This window comes from Phyllobates terribilis, unplaced genomic scaffold (genome assembly GCF_046119375.1).
Source record: "Phyllobates terribilis strain yellow unplaced genomic scaffold, ASM4611937v1 Scaffold_761__1_contigs__length_706479, whole genome shotgun sequence".
NCBI classification, from domain to species: domain Eukaryota; kingdom Metazoa; phylum Chordata; class Amphibia; order Anura; family Dendrobatidae; genus Phyllobates; species Phyllobates terribilis.
In genome coordinates, this window is record NW_027363521.1 from 567,624 (window position 1) to 585,206 (window position 17,583).

The window sequence follows — 17,583 nt, forward strand, 5'->3', positions numbered from 1 at the left end:
ACTGAGCACGTACATAAAGTGCAGCACTGGTCACTACTGAGCACGTACATAAAGTGCAGCACTGGTTACTACTGAGTATGTACATAAAGTGCAGCACTGGTCACTACTGAGCGTGTACATAAAGTGCAGCACTGGTCACTGCTGAGCGTGTACATAAAGTGCAGCACTGGTCACTGCTGAGCATGTACATAAAGTGCAGCACTGGTCACTCACTACTGAGCATGTACATAAAGTGCAGCACTGGTCACTACTGAGCGTGTACATAAAGTGCAGCACTGGTCACTACTGAGCGTGTACATAAAGTGCAGCACTGGTCACTACTGAGCGTGTACATAAAGTGCAGCACTGGTCACTACTGAGCGTGTACATAAAGTGCAGCACTGGTCACTACTGAGCGTGTACATAAAGTGCAGCACTGGTCACTACTGAGCTTGTACATAAAGTGCAGCACTGGTCACTACTGAGCGTGTACATAAAGTGCAGCACTGGTCACTACTGAGCGTGTACATAAAGTGCAGCACTGGTCCCTACTGATCGTGTACATAAAGTGCAGCACTGGTCACTACTGAGCATGTACATAAAGTGCAGCACTGGACACTACTGAGCATGTACATAAAGTGCAGCACTGGTCACTCACTACTGAACATGTACATAAAGTGCAGCACTGGTCACTACTGAGCATGTACATAAAGTGCAGCACTGGACACTACTGAGCATGTACATAAAGTGCAGCACTGGTCACTCACTACTGAACATGTACATAAAGTGCAGCACTGGTCACTACTGAGCACGTACATAAAGTGCAGCACTGGTCACTACTGAGCATGTACATAAAGTGCAGCACTGGACACTACTGAGCATGTACATAAAGTGCAGCACTGGTCACTCACTACTGAACATGTACATAAAGTGCAGCACTGGTCACTACTGAGCACGTACATAAAGTGCAGCACTGGTCACTACTGAGCATGTACATAAAGTGCAGCACTGGTCACTGCTGAGCGTGTACATAAAGTGCAGCACTGGTCACTACTGAGCATGTACATAAAGTGCAGGACTGGTCACTACTGAGCACGAACATAAAGTGCAGCACTGGTCACTACTGAGCATGTACATAAAGTGCAGCACTGGTCACTCACTACTGAGCATGTACATAAAGTGCAGCACTGGTCACTACTGAGCATGTAGATAAAGTGCAGCACTGGTCACTACTGAGCATGTACATAAAGTGCAGCACTGGTCACTACTGAGCATGTACATAAAGTGCAGCACTGGTCACTCACTACTGAGCATGTACATAAAGTGCAGCACTGGTCACTCACTACTGAGCATGTACATAAAGTGCAACACTGGTCACTACTGAGCGTGTACATAAAGTGCAGCACTGGTCACTACTGAGCGTGTACATAAAGAGCAGCACTGGTCACTACTGAGCATGTACATAAAGTGCAGCACTGGTCACTACTGAGCGTGTACATAAAGTGCAGCACTGGTCACTACTGAGCATGTGGATAAAGTGCAGCACTGGTCACTACTGAGCGTGTACATAAAGTGCAGCACTGGTCACTACTGAGCGTGTACATAAAGTGCAGCTCTGGTCACTACTGAGCGTGTACATAAAGTGCAGCTCTGGTCACTACTGAGCGTGTACATAAAGTGCAGCACTGGTCACTACTGAGCGTGTACATAAAGTGCAGCTCTGGTCACTACTGAGCGTGTACATAAAGTGCAGCTCTGGTCACTACTGAGCATGTACATAAAGTGCAGCACTGGTCACTACTGAGCATGTACATAAAGTGCAGCACTGATCACTCACTACTGAGCATGTACATAAAGTGCACCACTGGTCACTACTGAGCATGTGCATAAAGTTCAGCACTGGTCACTACTGAGTATGTACATAAAGTGCAGCACTGGTCACTACTGAGCGTGTACATAAAGTGCAGCACTGGTCACTACTGAGAGTGTAGATAAAGTGCAGCCCCGGTCACTACTGAGCATGTACATAAAGTGCAGCACTGGTCACTACTGAGCATGTACATAAAGTGCAGCACTGGTCACTACTGAGCATGTACATAAAGTGCAGCACTGGTCACTACTGAGCATGTACATAAAGTGCAGCCCCGGTCACTACTGAGCATGTACATAAAGTGCAGCACTGGTCACTACTGAGCGTGTACATAAAGTGCAGCTCTGGTCACTACTGAGTATGTACATAAAGTGCAGCACTGGTCACTACTGAGCATGTACATAAAGTGCAGCACTGGTCACTACTGAGCGTGTACATAAAGTGCAGCACTGGTCACTACTGAGCGTGTACATAAAGAGCAGCACTGGTCACTGCTGAGCGTGTACATAAAGTGCAGCACTGGTCACTACTGAGCATGTACATAAAGTGCAGCACTGGTCACTACTGAGCATGTGCATAAAGTGCAGCACTGGTCACTACTGAGTATGTACATAAAGTGCAGCACTGGTCACTACTGAGCGTGTACATAAAGTGCAGCCCCGGTCACTACTGAGCATGTACATAAAGTGCAGCTCTGGTCACTACTGAGTGTGTACATAAAGTGCAGCTCTGGTCACTACTGAGTATGTACATAAAGTGCAGCACTGGTCACTACTGAGTATGTACATAAAGTGCAGCACTGGTCACTACTGAGCGTGTACATAAAGTGCAGCCCCGGTCACTACTGAGCATGTACATAAAGTGCAGCTCTGGTCACTACTGAGTGTGTACATAAAGTGCAGCACTGGTCACTACTGCGCGTGTACATAAAGAGCAGCACTGGTCACTACTGAGCGTGTACATAAAGTGCAGCACTGGTCACTACTGAGCGTGTACATAAAGTGCAGCACTGGTCACTACTGAGCATGTACATAAAGTGCAGCACTGGTCACTACTGAGCGTGTACATAAAGTGCAGCACTGGTCACTACTGAGCATGTACATAAAGTGCAGCACTGGTCAATACTGAGCGTGTACATAAAGTGCAGCACTGGTCACTACTGAGTATGTACATAAAGTGCAGCACTGGTCACTACTGAGCGTGTACGTAAAGTGCAGCACTGGTCACTACTGAGCGTGTACATAAAGTGCAGCCCTGGTCACTACTGAGCGTGTACATAAAGTGCAGCACTGGTCACTACTGAGCACGTACATAAAGTGCAGCACTGGTCACTACTGAGCACGTACATAAAGTGCAGCACTGGTCACTACTGAGCATGTACATAAAGTGCAGCACTGGTCAATACTGAGCGTGTACATAAAGTGCAGCACTGGTCACTACTGAGCGTGTACATAAAGTGCAGCACTGGTCACTACTGAGCGTGTACATAAAGTGCAGCACTGGTCACTACTGAGCGTGTACATAAAGTGCAGCACTGGTCAGTACTGAGCGTGTACATAAAGTGCAGCACTGGTCACTACTGAGCATGTACATAAAGTGCAGCACTGGTCACTACTGAGCGTGTACATAAAGTGCAGCACTGGTCACTACTGAGCGTGTACATAAAGTGCAGCACTGGTCACTACTGAGCGTGTACATAAAGTGCAGCACTGGTCACTACTGAGCGTGTACATAAAGTGCAGCACTGGTCACTACTGAGCGTGTACATAAAGTACAGCACTGGTCACTACTGAGCGTGTACATAAAGTGCAGCACTGGTCACTACTGAGCGTGTACATAAAGTGCAGCACTGGTCACTACTGAGCGTGTACATAAAGTGAAGCACTGGTCACTACTGAGCGTGTACATAAAGTGCAGCACTGGTCACTACTGAGCGTGTACATAAAGTGCAGCCCTGGTCACTACTGAGCGTGTACATAAAGTGCAGCACTGGTCACTACTGAGCGTGTACATAAAGTGCAGCATTGTTCACTACTGAGCGTGTACATAAAGTGCAGCACTGGTCACTACTGAGCGTGTACATAAAGTGCAGCACTGGTCACTACTGAGCATGTACATAAAGTGCAGCACTGGTCACTACTGAGCATGTACATAAAGTGCAGCACTGGTCACTGCTGAGCGTGTACATAAAGTGCAGCACTGGTCACTACTGAGCGTGTACATAAAGTGCAGCACTGGTCACTACTGAGCATGTACATAAAGTGCAGCACTGGTCACTACTGAGCGTGTACATAAAGTGCAGCACTGGTCACTACTGAGCATGTACATAACGTGCAGCACTGGTCACTACTGAGCATGTACATAAAGTGCAGCACTGGTCACTACTGAGCATGTACATAAAGTGCAGCACTGGTCACTACTGAGCATGTACATAAAGTGCAGCACTGGTCACTACTGAGCATGTACATAAAGTGCAGCACTGGTCACTACTGAGCATGTACATAAAGTGCAGCACTGGTCACTACTGAGCATGTACATAAAGTGCAGCACTGGTCACTACTGAGCATGTACATAAAGTACAGCACTGGTCACTACTGAGCATGTACATAAAGTGCAGCACTGGTCATTACTGAGCATGTACATAAAGTGCAGCACTGGTCACTACTGAGCGTGTACATAAAGTGCAGCACTGGTCACTACTGAGTGTGTATATAAACTGCAGAACTGGTCACTACTGAGCGTGTACATAAAGTGCAGCACTGGTCACTACTGAGCATGTACATAAAGTGCAGCACTGGTCATTACTGAGCATGTACATAAAGTGCAGCACTGGTCACTACTGAGCATGTACATAAAGTGCAGCACTGGTCACTACTGAGCGTGTACATAAAGTGCAGCACTGGTCACTACTGAGCGTGTACATAAAGTGCAGCACTGGTCACTACTGAGCGTGTACATAAAGTGCAGCACTGGTCACTACTGAGCGTGTACATAAAGTGCAGCACTGGTCACTACTGAGCGTGTACATACAGTGCAGCACTGGTCACTACTGAGCGTGTACATACAGTGCAGCACTGGTCACTACTGAGTGTGTACATACAGTGCAGCACTGGTCACTACTGAGCGTGTACATAAAGTGCAGCACTGGTCACTACTGAGCGTGTACATAAAGTGCAGCACTGGTCACTACTGAGCGTGTACATACAGTGCAGCACTGGTCACTACTGAGCGTGTACATAAAGTGCAGTACTGGTCACTACTGAGCGTGTACATACAGTGCAGCACTGGTCACTACTGAGCGTGTACATACAGTGCAGCACTGGTCACTACTGAGCGTGTACATAAAGTGCAGCACTGGTCACTACTGAGCGTGTACATAAAGTGCAGCACTGGTCACTACTGAGCGTGTACATAAAGTGCAGCACTGGTCACTACTGAGCGTGTACATACAGTGCAGCACTGGTCACTACTGAGCGTGTACATAAAGTGCAGCACTGGTCACTACTGAGCGTGTACATAAAGTGCAGCACTGGTCACTACTGAGCGTGTACATACAGTGCAGCACTGGTCACTACTGAGCGTGTACATAAAGTGCAGCACTGGTCTCTACTGAGCATGTACATAAAGTGCAGCACTGGTCACTACTGAGCGTGTACATAAAGTGCAGCACTGGTCACTACTGAGCATGTACATAAAGTGCAGCACTGGTCACTACTGAGCGTGTACATAAAGTGCAGCTCTGGTCACTACTGAGCGTGTACATAAAGTGCAGCACTGGTCACTACTGAGCACGTACATAAAGTGCAGCACTGGTCACTACTGAGCATGTACATAAAGTGCAGCACTGGTCACTACTGAGCGTGTACATAAAGTGCAGCACTGGTCACTACTGAGCGTGTACATAAAGTGCAGCACTGGTCACTACTGAGCACGTACATAAAGTGCAGCACTGGTCACTACTGAGCATGTACATAAAGTGCAGCACTGGTCACTACTGAGCGTGTACATAATGTGCAGCACTTGTCACTACTGAGCATGTACATAAAGTGCAGCACTGGTCAATACTGAGCATGTACATAAAGTGCAGCACTATTCACTACTGAGCATGTACATAAAGTGCAGCACTGGTCACTACTGAGCGTGTACATAATGTTCAGCACTTGTCACTACTGAGCATGTACATAAAGTGCAGCACTGGTCACTACTGAGCATGTACATAAAGTGCAGCACTGGTCACTACTGAGCATGTACATAAAGTGCAGCACTGGTCACTACTGAGCGTGTACATAAAGTGCAGCACTGTTCACTACTGAGCATGTACATAAAGTGCAGCACTGGTCACTACTGAGCATGTACATAAAGTGCAGCACTGGTCACTACTGAGCGTGTACATAAAGTGCAGCACTGTTCACTACTGAGCATGTACATAAAGTGCAGCACTGGTCACTACTGAGCATGTACATAAAGTGCAGCACTGGTCACTACTGAGCATGTACATAAAGTGCAGCACTGGTCACTACTGAGCATGTACATAAAGTGCAGCACTGGTCACTACTGAGCATGTACATAAAGTGCAGCACTGGTCACTACTGAGCGTGTACGTAAAGTGCAGCACTGTTCACTACTGAGCATGTACATAAAGTGCAGCACTGGTCACTACTGAGCATGTACATAAAGTGCAGCACTGGTCACTACTGAGCATGTACATAAAGTGCAGCACTGGTCACTACTGAGCATGTACATAAAGTGCAGCACTGGTCACTACTGAGCATGTACATAAAGTGCAGCACTGGTCACTACTGAGCGTGTACATAAAGTGCAGCACTGTTCACTACTGAGCATGTACATAAAGTGCAGCACTGGTCACTACTGAGCATGTACATAAAGTGCAGCACTGTTCACTACTGAGCATGTACATAAAGTGCAGCACTGGTCACTACTGAGCGTGTACATAAAGTGCAGCACTGTTCACTACTGAGCATGTACATAAAGTGCAGCACTGGTCACTACTGAGCATGTACATAAAGTGAAGCACTGGTCACTACTGAGCGTGTACATAAAGTGCAGCACTGTTCACTACTGAGCATGTACATAAAGTGCAGCACTGGTCACTACTGAGCGTGTACATAAAGTGCAGCACTGTTCACTACTGAGCATGTACATAAAGTGCAGCACTGGTCACTACCGAGCGTGTACATAAAGTGCAGCACTGGTCACTACTGAGCGTGTACATAAAGTGCAGCACTGGTCACTACTGAGCATGTACATAAAGTGCAGCACTGGTCACTACTGAGTGTGTACATAAATTGCAGCACTGGTCACTACTGAGCTCGTACATAAAGTGAAGCACTGGTCACTACTGAGCATGTACATAAAGTGCAGCACTGGTCACTACTGAGCGTGTACATAAAGTGCAGCACTGGTCACTACTGAGCATGTACATAAAGTGCAGCACTGGTCACTACTGAGCTCGTACATAAAGTGAAGCACTGGTCACTACTGAGCATGTACATAAAGTGCAGCACTGGTCACTACTGAGCGTGTACATAAAGTGCAGCACTGGTCACTACTGAGCATGTACATAAAGTGCAGCACTGGTCACTACTAAGAGTGTACATAAAGTGAAGCACTGGTCACTACTAAGCGTGTACATAAAGTCAGCACTGGTCACTACTGAGCACGTACATAAAGTGAAGCAATGTTCACTACTGAGCGTGTACATAAAGTGAAGCACTGGTCACTACTGAGCGTGTACATAAAGTGCAGCACTTGTCATTACTGAGCATGTACATAAAGTGCAGCACTGGTCACTACTGAGCATGTACATAAAGTGCAGCACTGGTCACTACTGAGCGTGTACATAAAGTGCAGCACTGGTGACTACTGAGCACGTACATAAAGTGAAGCACTGGTCACTACTGAGCGTGTACATAAAGTGCAGCACTGGTCACTACTGAGAGTGTACATAAAGTGAAGCACTGGTCACTACTAAGCGTGTACATAAAGTCAGCACTGGTCCCTACTGAGCACGTACATAAAGTGAAGCACTGGTCACTACTGAGCGTGTACATAAAGTGAAGCACTGGTCACTACTGAGCATGTACATAAAGTGCAGCACTGGTCACTACTGAGCGTGTACATAAAGAGCAGCACTGGTCACTACTGAGCGTGTACATAAACTGCAGCACTGGTCACTACTGAGCGTGTACATAAAGTGCAGCACTGGTCACTACTGAGCACGTACATAAAGTGCAGCACGGGTCACTCACTACTGAGCATGTACATACAGTGCAGCACTGGTCACTACTGAGCGTGTACATAAAGTGCAGCACGGGTCACTCACTACTGAGCGTGTACATAAAGTGCAGCACTGGTCACTCACTACTGAGCGTGTACATACAGTGCAGCACTGGTCACTACTGAGCGTGTACATAAAGTGCAGCACTGGTCACTACTGAGCGTGTACATAAAGTGCAGCACTGGTCACTACTGAGCACGTACATAAAGTGCAGCACTGGTCACTACTGAGCGTGTACATAAAGTGCAGCACTGGTCACTACTGAGCGTGTACATAAAGTGCAGCTCTGGTCACTACTGAGCGTGTACATAAAGTGCAGCACTGGTCACTACTGAGCGTGTACATAAAGTGCAGCACTGGTCACTACTGAGCTTGTACATAAAGTGCAGCACTGGTCACTACTGAGCACGTACATAAAGTGCAGCACTGGTCACTACTGAGCATGTACATAAAGTGCAGCGCTGGTCACTACTGAGCGTGTACATAAAGTGCAGCACTGGTCACTACTGAGCACGTACATAAAGTGCAACACTGGTCACTACTGAGCTTGTACATAAAGTGCAGCTCTGGTCACTACTGAGTGTGTATATAAACTGCAGCAGTGGTCACTACTGAGCATGTACATAAAGTGCAGCACTGGTCACTACTGAGCGTGTACATAAAGTGCAGCACTGGTCACTACTAAGCATGTACATAAAGTGCAGCACTGGTCACTACTGAGCATGTACATAAAGTGCAGCACTGGTCACTACTGAGCATGTACATAAAGCGCGGCACTGGTCACTACCGAGCGTGTACATAAAGTGCAGCACTGGTCACTACTGAGCGTGTACATAAAGTGCAGCTCTGGTCCCTACTGAGCGTGTGAGTAAAGTGCAGCTCTGGTCACTACTGAGCACGTACATAAAGTGCAGCACTGGTCACTACTGAGCATGTACATAAAGCGCGGCACTGGTCACTCACTACTGAGCGTGTACATAAAGTGCAGCACTGGTCACTACTGAGCGTGTACATAAAGTGCAGCACTGGTCACTACCGAGCGTGTACATAAAGTGCAGCACTGGTCACTACTGAGCGTGTACATAAAGTGCAGCTCTGGTCAAAACTGAGCATGTACATAAAGTGCAGCACTGGTCACTGCTGAGAGTGTACATAAAGTGCAGCTCTGGTCACTACTGAGCGTGTACATAAAGTGCAGCTCTGGTCACTACTGAGCACGTACATAAAGTGCAGCACTGGTCACTACTGAGCATGTACATAAAGCGCGGCACTGGTCACTACCGAGCGTGTACATAAAGTGCAGCACTGGTCACTACTGAGCGTGTACATAAAGTGCAGCACTGGTCACTACTGAGCGTGTACATAAAGTGCAGCACTGGTCACTACTGAGCATGTACATAAAGTGCAGCACTGGTCACTACTGAGCACGTACATAAAGTGCAGCACTGGTCACTACTGAGCATGTACATAAAGTGCAGCACTGGTCACTACTGAGCACGTACATAAAGTGCAGCACTGGTCACTACTGAGCACGTACATAAAGTGCAGCACTGGTCACTACTGAGCACGTACATAAAGTGCAGCACTGGTCACTACTGAGCGTGTACATAAAGTGCAGCACTGGTCACTACTGAGCGTGTACATAAAGTGCAGCACTGGTCACTACTGAGCATGTACATAAAGTGCAGCACTGGTCACTACTGAGCACGTACATAAAGTGCAGCACTGGTCACTACTGAGCATGTACATAAAGTGCAGCACTGGTCACTACTGAGCACGTACATAAAGTGCAGCACTGGTCACTACTGAGCACGTACATAAAGTGCAGCACTGGTCACTACTGAGCACGTACATAAAGTGCAGCACTGGTCACTACTGAGCATGTACATAAAGTGCAGCACTGGTCACTACTGAGCGTGTACATAAAGTGCAGCACTGGTCACTACTGAGCGTGTACATAAAGTGCAGCACTGGTCACTACTGAGCGTGTACATAAAGTGCAGCACTGGTCACTACTGAGCATGTACATAAAGTGCAGCACTGGTCACTACTGAGCGTGCACATAAAGTGCAGCACTGGTCACTACTGAGCGTGTACATAAAGTGCAGCACTGGTCACTACTGAGCGTGTACATAAAGTGCAGCACTGGTCACTACTGAGCGTGTACATAAAGTGCAGCACTGGTCACTACTGAGCGTGTACATAAAGTGCAGCACTGGTCACTACTGAGCGTGTACATAAAGTGCAGCACTGGTCACTACTGAGCGTGTACATAAAGTGCAGCACTGGTCACTACTGAGCATGTACATAAAGTGCAGCACTGGTCACTACTGGGCATGTACATAAAGTGCAGCACTGGTCACTACTGAGCATGTACATAAAGTGCAGCACTGGTCACTACTGAGCATGTACATAAAGTGCCGCACTGGTCACTACTGAGCATGTACATAAAGTGCAGCACTGGTCACTACTGAGCGTGTACATAAAGTGCAGCACTGGTCACTACTGAGCATGTACATAAAGTGCAGCACTGGTCACTACTGAGCATGTACATAAAGTGCAGCACTGGTCACTACTGAGCATGTACATAAAGTGCAGCACTGGTCACTACTGAGCATGTACATAAAGTGCAGCACTGGTCACTACTGAGCATGTACATAAAGTGCAGCACTGGTCACTACTGAGCATGTACATAAAGTGTAGCTCTGGTCACTACTGAGCGTGTACATAAAGTGCAGCTCTGGTCACTACTGAGCATGTACATAAAGTGCAGCACTGGTTACTACTGAGCATGTACATAAAGTGCAGCACTGGTCACTACTGAGCATGTACATAAAGTGCAGCACTGGTGACTACTGAGCATGTACATAAAGTGCAGCACTGCTCACTACTGAGCATGTACATAAAATGCAGCACTGGTCACTACTGAGCACGTACATAAAGTGCAGCACTGGTCACTACTGAGCGTGTACATAAAGTGCAGCACTGGTCACTACTGAGCGTGTACATAAAGTGCAGCACTGGTCACTACTGAGCATGTACATAAAGTGCAGCTCCGGTCACTACTGAGCATGTACATAAAGTGCAGCGCTGGTCACTGCTGAGCGTGTACATAAAGTGCAGCACTGGTCACTACTGAGTATGTACATAAAGTGCAGCACTGGTCACTACTGAGCGTGTGCATAAAGTGCAGCACTGGTCACTACTGAGCATGTACATAAAGTGCAGCACTGGTCACTACTGAGCATGTACATAAAGTGCAGCACTGGTCACTACTGAGCATGTACATAAAGTGCAGCACTGGTCACTACTGAGTATGTACATAAAGTGCAGCACTGGTCACTACTGAGCACGTACATAAAGTGCAGCACTGGTCACTACTGAGCACGTACATAAAGTGCAGCACTGGTTACTACTGAGTATGTACATAAAGTGCAGCACTGGTCACTACTGAGCATGTACATAAAGTGCAGCACTGGTCACTACTGAGCGTGTACATAAAGTGCAGCACTGGTCACTACTGAGTATTGTACATAAAGTGCAGCACTGGTCACTACTGAGCATGTACATAAAGTGCAGCACTGGTCACTGCTGAGCGTGTACATAAAGTGCAGCACTGGTCACTGCTGAGCATGTACACAAAGTGCAGCACTGGTCACTCACTACTGAGCATGTACATAAAGTGCAGCACTGGTCACTACTGAGCGTGTACATAAAGTGCAGCACTGGTCACTACTGAGCGTGTACATAAAGTGCAGCACTGGTAACTACTGAGCGTGTACATAAAGTGCAGCACTGGTCACTACTGAGCGTGTACATAAAGTGCAGCACTGGTCACTACTGAGCGTGTACATAAAGTGCAGCACTGGTCACTACTGAGCTTGTACATAAAGTGCAGCACTGGTCACTACTGAGCGTGTACATAAAGTGCAGCACTGGTCACTACTGAGCGTGTACATAAAGTGCAGCACTGGTCACTACTGATCGTGTACATAAAGTGCAGCACTGGTCACTACTGAGCATGTACATAAAGTGCAGCACTGGACACTACTGAGCATGTACATAAAGTGCAGCACTGGTCACTACTGAGCATGTACATAAAGTGCAGCACTGGACACTACTGAGCGTGTACATAAAGTGCAGCACTGGTCACTACTGATCGTGTACATAAAGTGCAGCACTGGTCACTACTGAGCATGTACATAAAGTGCAGCACTGGAAACTACTGAGCGTGTACATAAAGTGCAGCACTGGTCACTACTGAGCGTGTACATAAAGTGCAGCACTGGTCACTACTGAGCGTGTACATAAATTGCAGCACTGGACACTACTGAGCATGTACATAAAGTGCAGCACTGGTCACTCACTACTGAGCATGTACATAAAGTGCAGCACTGGTCACTACTGAGCATGTAGATAAAGTGCAGCACTGGTCACTACTGAGCATGTACATAAAGTGCAGCACTGGTCACTACTGAGCGTGTACATAAAGTGCAGCACTGGTCACTACTGAGCATGTACATAAAGTGCAGGACTGGTCACTACTGAGCACGAACATAAAGTGCAGCACTGGTCACTACTGAGCATGTACATAAAGTGCAGCACTGGTCACTCACTACTGAGCATGTAGATAAAGTGCAGCACTGGTCACTACTGAGCATGTACATAAAGTGCAGCACTGGTCACTACTGAGCATGTACATAAAGTGCAGCACTGGTCACTACTGAGCATGTACATAAAGTGTAGCACTGGTCACTCACTACTGAGCATGTACATAAAGTGCAGCACTGGTCACTCACTACTGAGCATGTACATAAAGTGCAGCACTGGTCACTACTGAGCGTGTACATAAAGTGCAGCACTGGTCACTACTGAGCGTGTACATAAAAAGCAGCACTGGTCACTACTGAGCATGTACATAAAGTGCAGCACTGGTCACTACTGAGCGTGTACATAAAGTGCAGCACTGGTCACTACTGAGCGTGTACATAAAGGGCAGCACTGGTCACTACTGAGCATGTGCATAAAGTGCAGCACTGGTCACTACTGAGCGTGTACATAAAGTGCAGCACTGGTCACTACTGAGCGTGTACATAAAGTGCAGCTCTGGTCACTACTGAGCGTGTACATAAAGTGCAGCACTGGTCACTACTGAGCGTGTACATAAAGTGCAGCTCTGGTCACTACTGAGCGTGTACATAAAGTGCAGCTCTGGTCACTACTGAGCATGTACATAAAGTGCAGCACTGGTCACTACTGAGCATGTACATAAAGTGCAGCACTGATCACTCACTACTGAGCATGTACATAAAGTGCACCACTGGTCACTACTGAGCATGTGCATAAAGTGCAGCACTGGTCACTACTGAGTATGTACATAAAGTGCAGCACTGGTCACTACTGAGCGTGTACATAAAGTGCAGCACTGGTCACTACTGAGAGTGTACATAAAGTGCAGCCCCGGTCACTACTGAGCATGTACATAAAGTGCAGCACTGGTCACTACTGAGCATGTACATAAAGTGCAGCACTGGTCACTACTGAGCATGTACATAAAGTGCAGCACTGGTCACTACTGAGCATGTACATAAAGTGCAGCCCCGGTCACTACTGAGCATGTACATAAAGTGCAGCACTGGTCACTACTGAGCGTGTACATAAAGTGCAGCTCTGGTCACTACTGAGTATGTACATAAAGTGCAGCACTGGTCACTACTGAGCATGTACATAAAGTGCAGCACTGGTCACTACTGAGCGTGTACATAAAGTGCAGCACTGGTCACTACTGAGCGTGTACATAAAGAGCAGCACTGGTCACTGCTGAGCGTGTACATAAAGTGCAGCACTGGTCACTACTGAGCATGTACATAAAGTGCAGCACTGGTCACTACTGAGCATGTACATAAAGTGCAGCCCCGGTCACTACTGAGCATGTACATAAAGTGCAGCACTGGTCACTACTGAGCATGTACATAAAGTGCAGCCCCGGTCACTACTGAGCATGTACATAAAGTGCAGCCCCGGTCACTACTGAGCATGTACATAAAGTGCAGCACTGGTCACTACTGAGCGTGTACATAAAGTGCAGCTCTGGTCACTACTGAGTATGTACATAAAGTGCAGCACTGGTCACTACTGAGCATGTACATAAAGTGCAGCACTGGTCACTACTGAGCGTGTACATAAAGTGCAGCACTGGTCACTACTGAGCGTGTACATAAAGAGCAGCACTGGTCACTACTGAGCGTGTACATAAAGTGCAGCACTGGTCACTACTGAGTATGTACATAAAGTGCAGCCCCGGTCACTACTGAGCATGTACATAAAGTGCAGCACTGGTCACTACTGAGCGTGTACATAAAGAGCAGCACTGGTCACTACTGAGCGTGTACATAAAGTGCAGCCCCGGTCACTACTGAGCATGTACATAAAGTGCAGCACTGGTCACTACTGAGCGTGTACATAAAGAGCAGCACTGGTCACTACTGAGCGTGTACATAAAGTGCAGCCCCGGTCACTACTGAGCATGTACATAAAGTTCAGCCCCGGTCACTACTGAGCATGTACATAAAGTGCAGCACTGGTCACTACTGAGCGTGTACATAAAGTGCAGCTCTGGTCACTACTGAGTATGTACATAAAGTGCAGCACTGGTCACTACTGAGCATGTACATAAAGTGCAGCACTGGTCACTACTGAGCGTGTACATAAAGTGCAGCACTGATCACTACTGAGAATGTACATAAAGTGCAGCACTGGTCACTACTGAGCATGTACATAAAGTGCAGCACTGATCACTACTGAGAATGTACATAAAGTGCAGCACTGGTCACTACTGAGCATGTACATAAAGTGCAGCACTGGTCACTACTGAGCGTGTACATAAAGTGCAGCACTGGTCACTACTGAGCATGTACATAAAGTGCAGCACTGGTCACTACTGAGCATGTACATAAAGTGCAGCACTGGTCACTACTGAGCGTGTACATAAAGTGCAGCACTGGTCACTACTGAGCGTGTACATAAAGTGCAGCACTGGTCACTACTGAGCGTGTACATAAAGTGCAGCACTGGTCACTACTGAGCGTGTACATAAAGTGCAGCACTGGTCACTACTGAGCGTGTACATAAAGTGCAGCACTGGTCACTACTGAGCGTGTACATAAAGTGCAGCACTGGTCACTACTGAGCATGTACATAAAGTGCAGCACTGGACACTACTGAGCGTGTACATAAAGTGCAGCACTGGTCACTACTGAGCGTGTACATAAAGTGCAGCACTGGTCACTACTGAGCGTGTACATAAATTGCAGCACTGGACACTACTGAGCATGTACATAAAGTGCAGCACTGGTCACTCACTACTGAGCATGTACATAAAGTGCAGCACTGGTCACTACTGAGCATGTAGATAAAGTGCAGCACTGGTCACTACTGAGCATGTACATAAAGTGCAGCACTGGTCACTACTGAGCGTGTACATAAAGTGCAGCACTGGTCACTACTGAGCATGTACATAAAGTGCAGGACTGGTCACTACTGAGCACGAACATAAAGTGCAGCACTGGTCACTACTGAGCATGTACATAAAGTGCAGCACTGGTCACTCACTACTGAGCATGTACATAAAGTGCAGCACTGGTCACTACTGAGCATGTAGATAAAGTACAGCACTGGTCACTACTGAGCATGTACATAAAGTGCAGCACTGGTCACTACTGAGCATGTACATAAAGTGCAGCACTGGTCACTCACTACTGAGCATGTACATAAAGTGCAGCACTGGTCACTCACTACTGAGCATGTACATAAAGTGCAGCACTGGTCACTACTGAGCGTGTACATAAAGTGCAGCACTGGTCACTACTGAGCGTGTACATAAAAAGCAGCACTGGTCACTACTGAGCATGTACATAAAGTGCAGCACTGGTCACTACTGAGCGTGTACATAAAGTGCAGCACTGGTCACTACTGAGCGTGTACATAAAGTGCAGCACTGGTCACTACTGAGCATGTGCATAAAGTGCAGCACTGGTCACTACTGAGCGTGTACATAAAGTGCAGCACTGGTCACTACTGAGCGTGTACATAAAGTGCAGCTCTGGTCACTACTGAGCGTGTACATAAAGTGCAGCACTGGTCACTACTGAGCGTGTACATAAAGTGCAGCACTGGTCACTACTGAGCGTGTACATAAAGTGCAGCTCTGGTCACTACTGAGCATGTACATAAAGTGCAGCACTGGTCACTACTGAGAATGTACATAAAGTGCAGCACTGATCACTCACTACTGAGCATGTACATAAAGTGCACCACTGGTCACTACTGAGCATGTGCATAAAGTGCAGCACTGGTCACTACTGAGCATGTACATAAAGTGCAGCACTGGTCACTACTGAGCATGTACATAAAGTGCAGCCCCGGTCACTACTGAGCATGTACATAAAGTGCAGCACTGGTCACTACTGAGCATGTACATAAAGTGCAGCCCCGGTCACTACTGAGTATGTACATAAAGTGCAGCACTGGTCACTACTGAGCGTGTACATAAAGTGCAGCACTGGTCACTACTGAGCGTGTACATAAAGAGCAGCACTGGTCACTGCTGAGCGTGTACATAAAGTGCAGCACTGGTCACTACTGAGCATGTACATAAAGTGCAGCACTGGTCACTACTGAGCATGTACATAAAGTGCAGCCCCGGTCACTACTGAGCATGTACATAAAGTGCAGCCCCGGTCACTACTGAGCATGTACATAAAGTGCAGCACTGGTCACTACTGAGCGTGTACATAAAGTGCAGCTCTGGTCACTACTGAGTATGTACATAAAGTGCAGCACTGGTCACTACTGAGCGTGTACATAAAGTGCAGCACTGGTCACTACTGAGCGTGTACATAAAGAGCAGCACTGGTCACTACTGAGCGTGTACATAAAGTGCAGCACTGGTCACTACTGAGTATGTACATAAAGTGCAGCCCCGGTCACTACTGAGCATGTACATAAAGTGCAGCACTGGTCACTACTGAGCGTGTACATAAAGAGCAGCACTGGTCACTACTGAGCGTGTACATAAAGTGCAGCCCCGGTCACTACTGAGCATGTACATAAAGTGCAGCACTGGTCACTACTGAGCGTGTATATAAAGAGCAGCACTGGTCACTACTGAGCGTGTACATAAAGTGCAGCACCGGTCACTACTGAGCATGTACATAAAGTGCAGCCCCAGTCACTACTGAGCATGTACATAAAGTGCAGCACTGGTCACTACTGAGCGTGTACATAAAGTGCAGCTCTGGTCACTACTGAGTATGTACATAAAGTGCAGCACTGGTCACTACTGAGCATGTACATAAAGTGCAGCACTGGTCACTACTGAGCGTGTACATAAAGTGCAGCACTGGTCACTACTGAGCATGTACATAAAGTGCAGCAC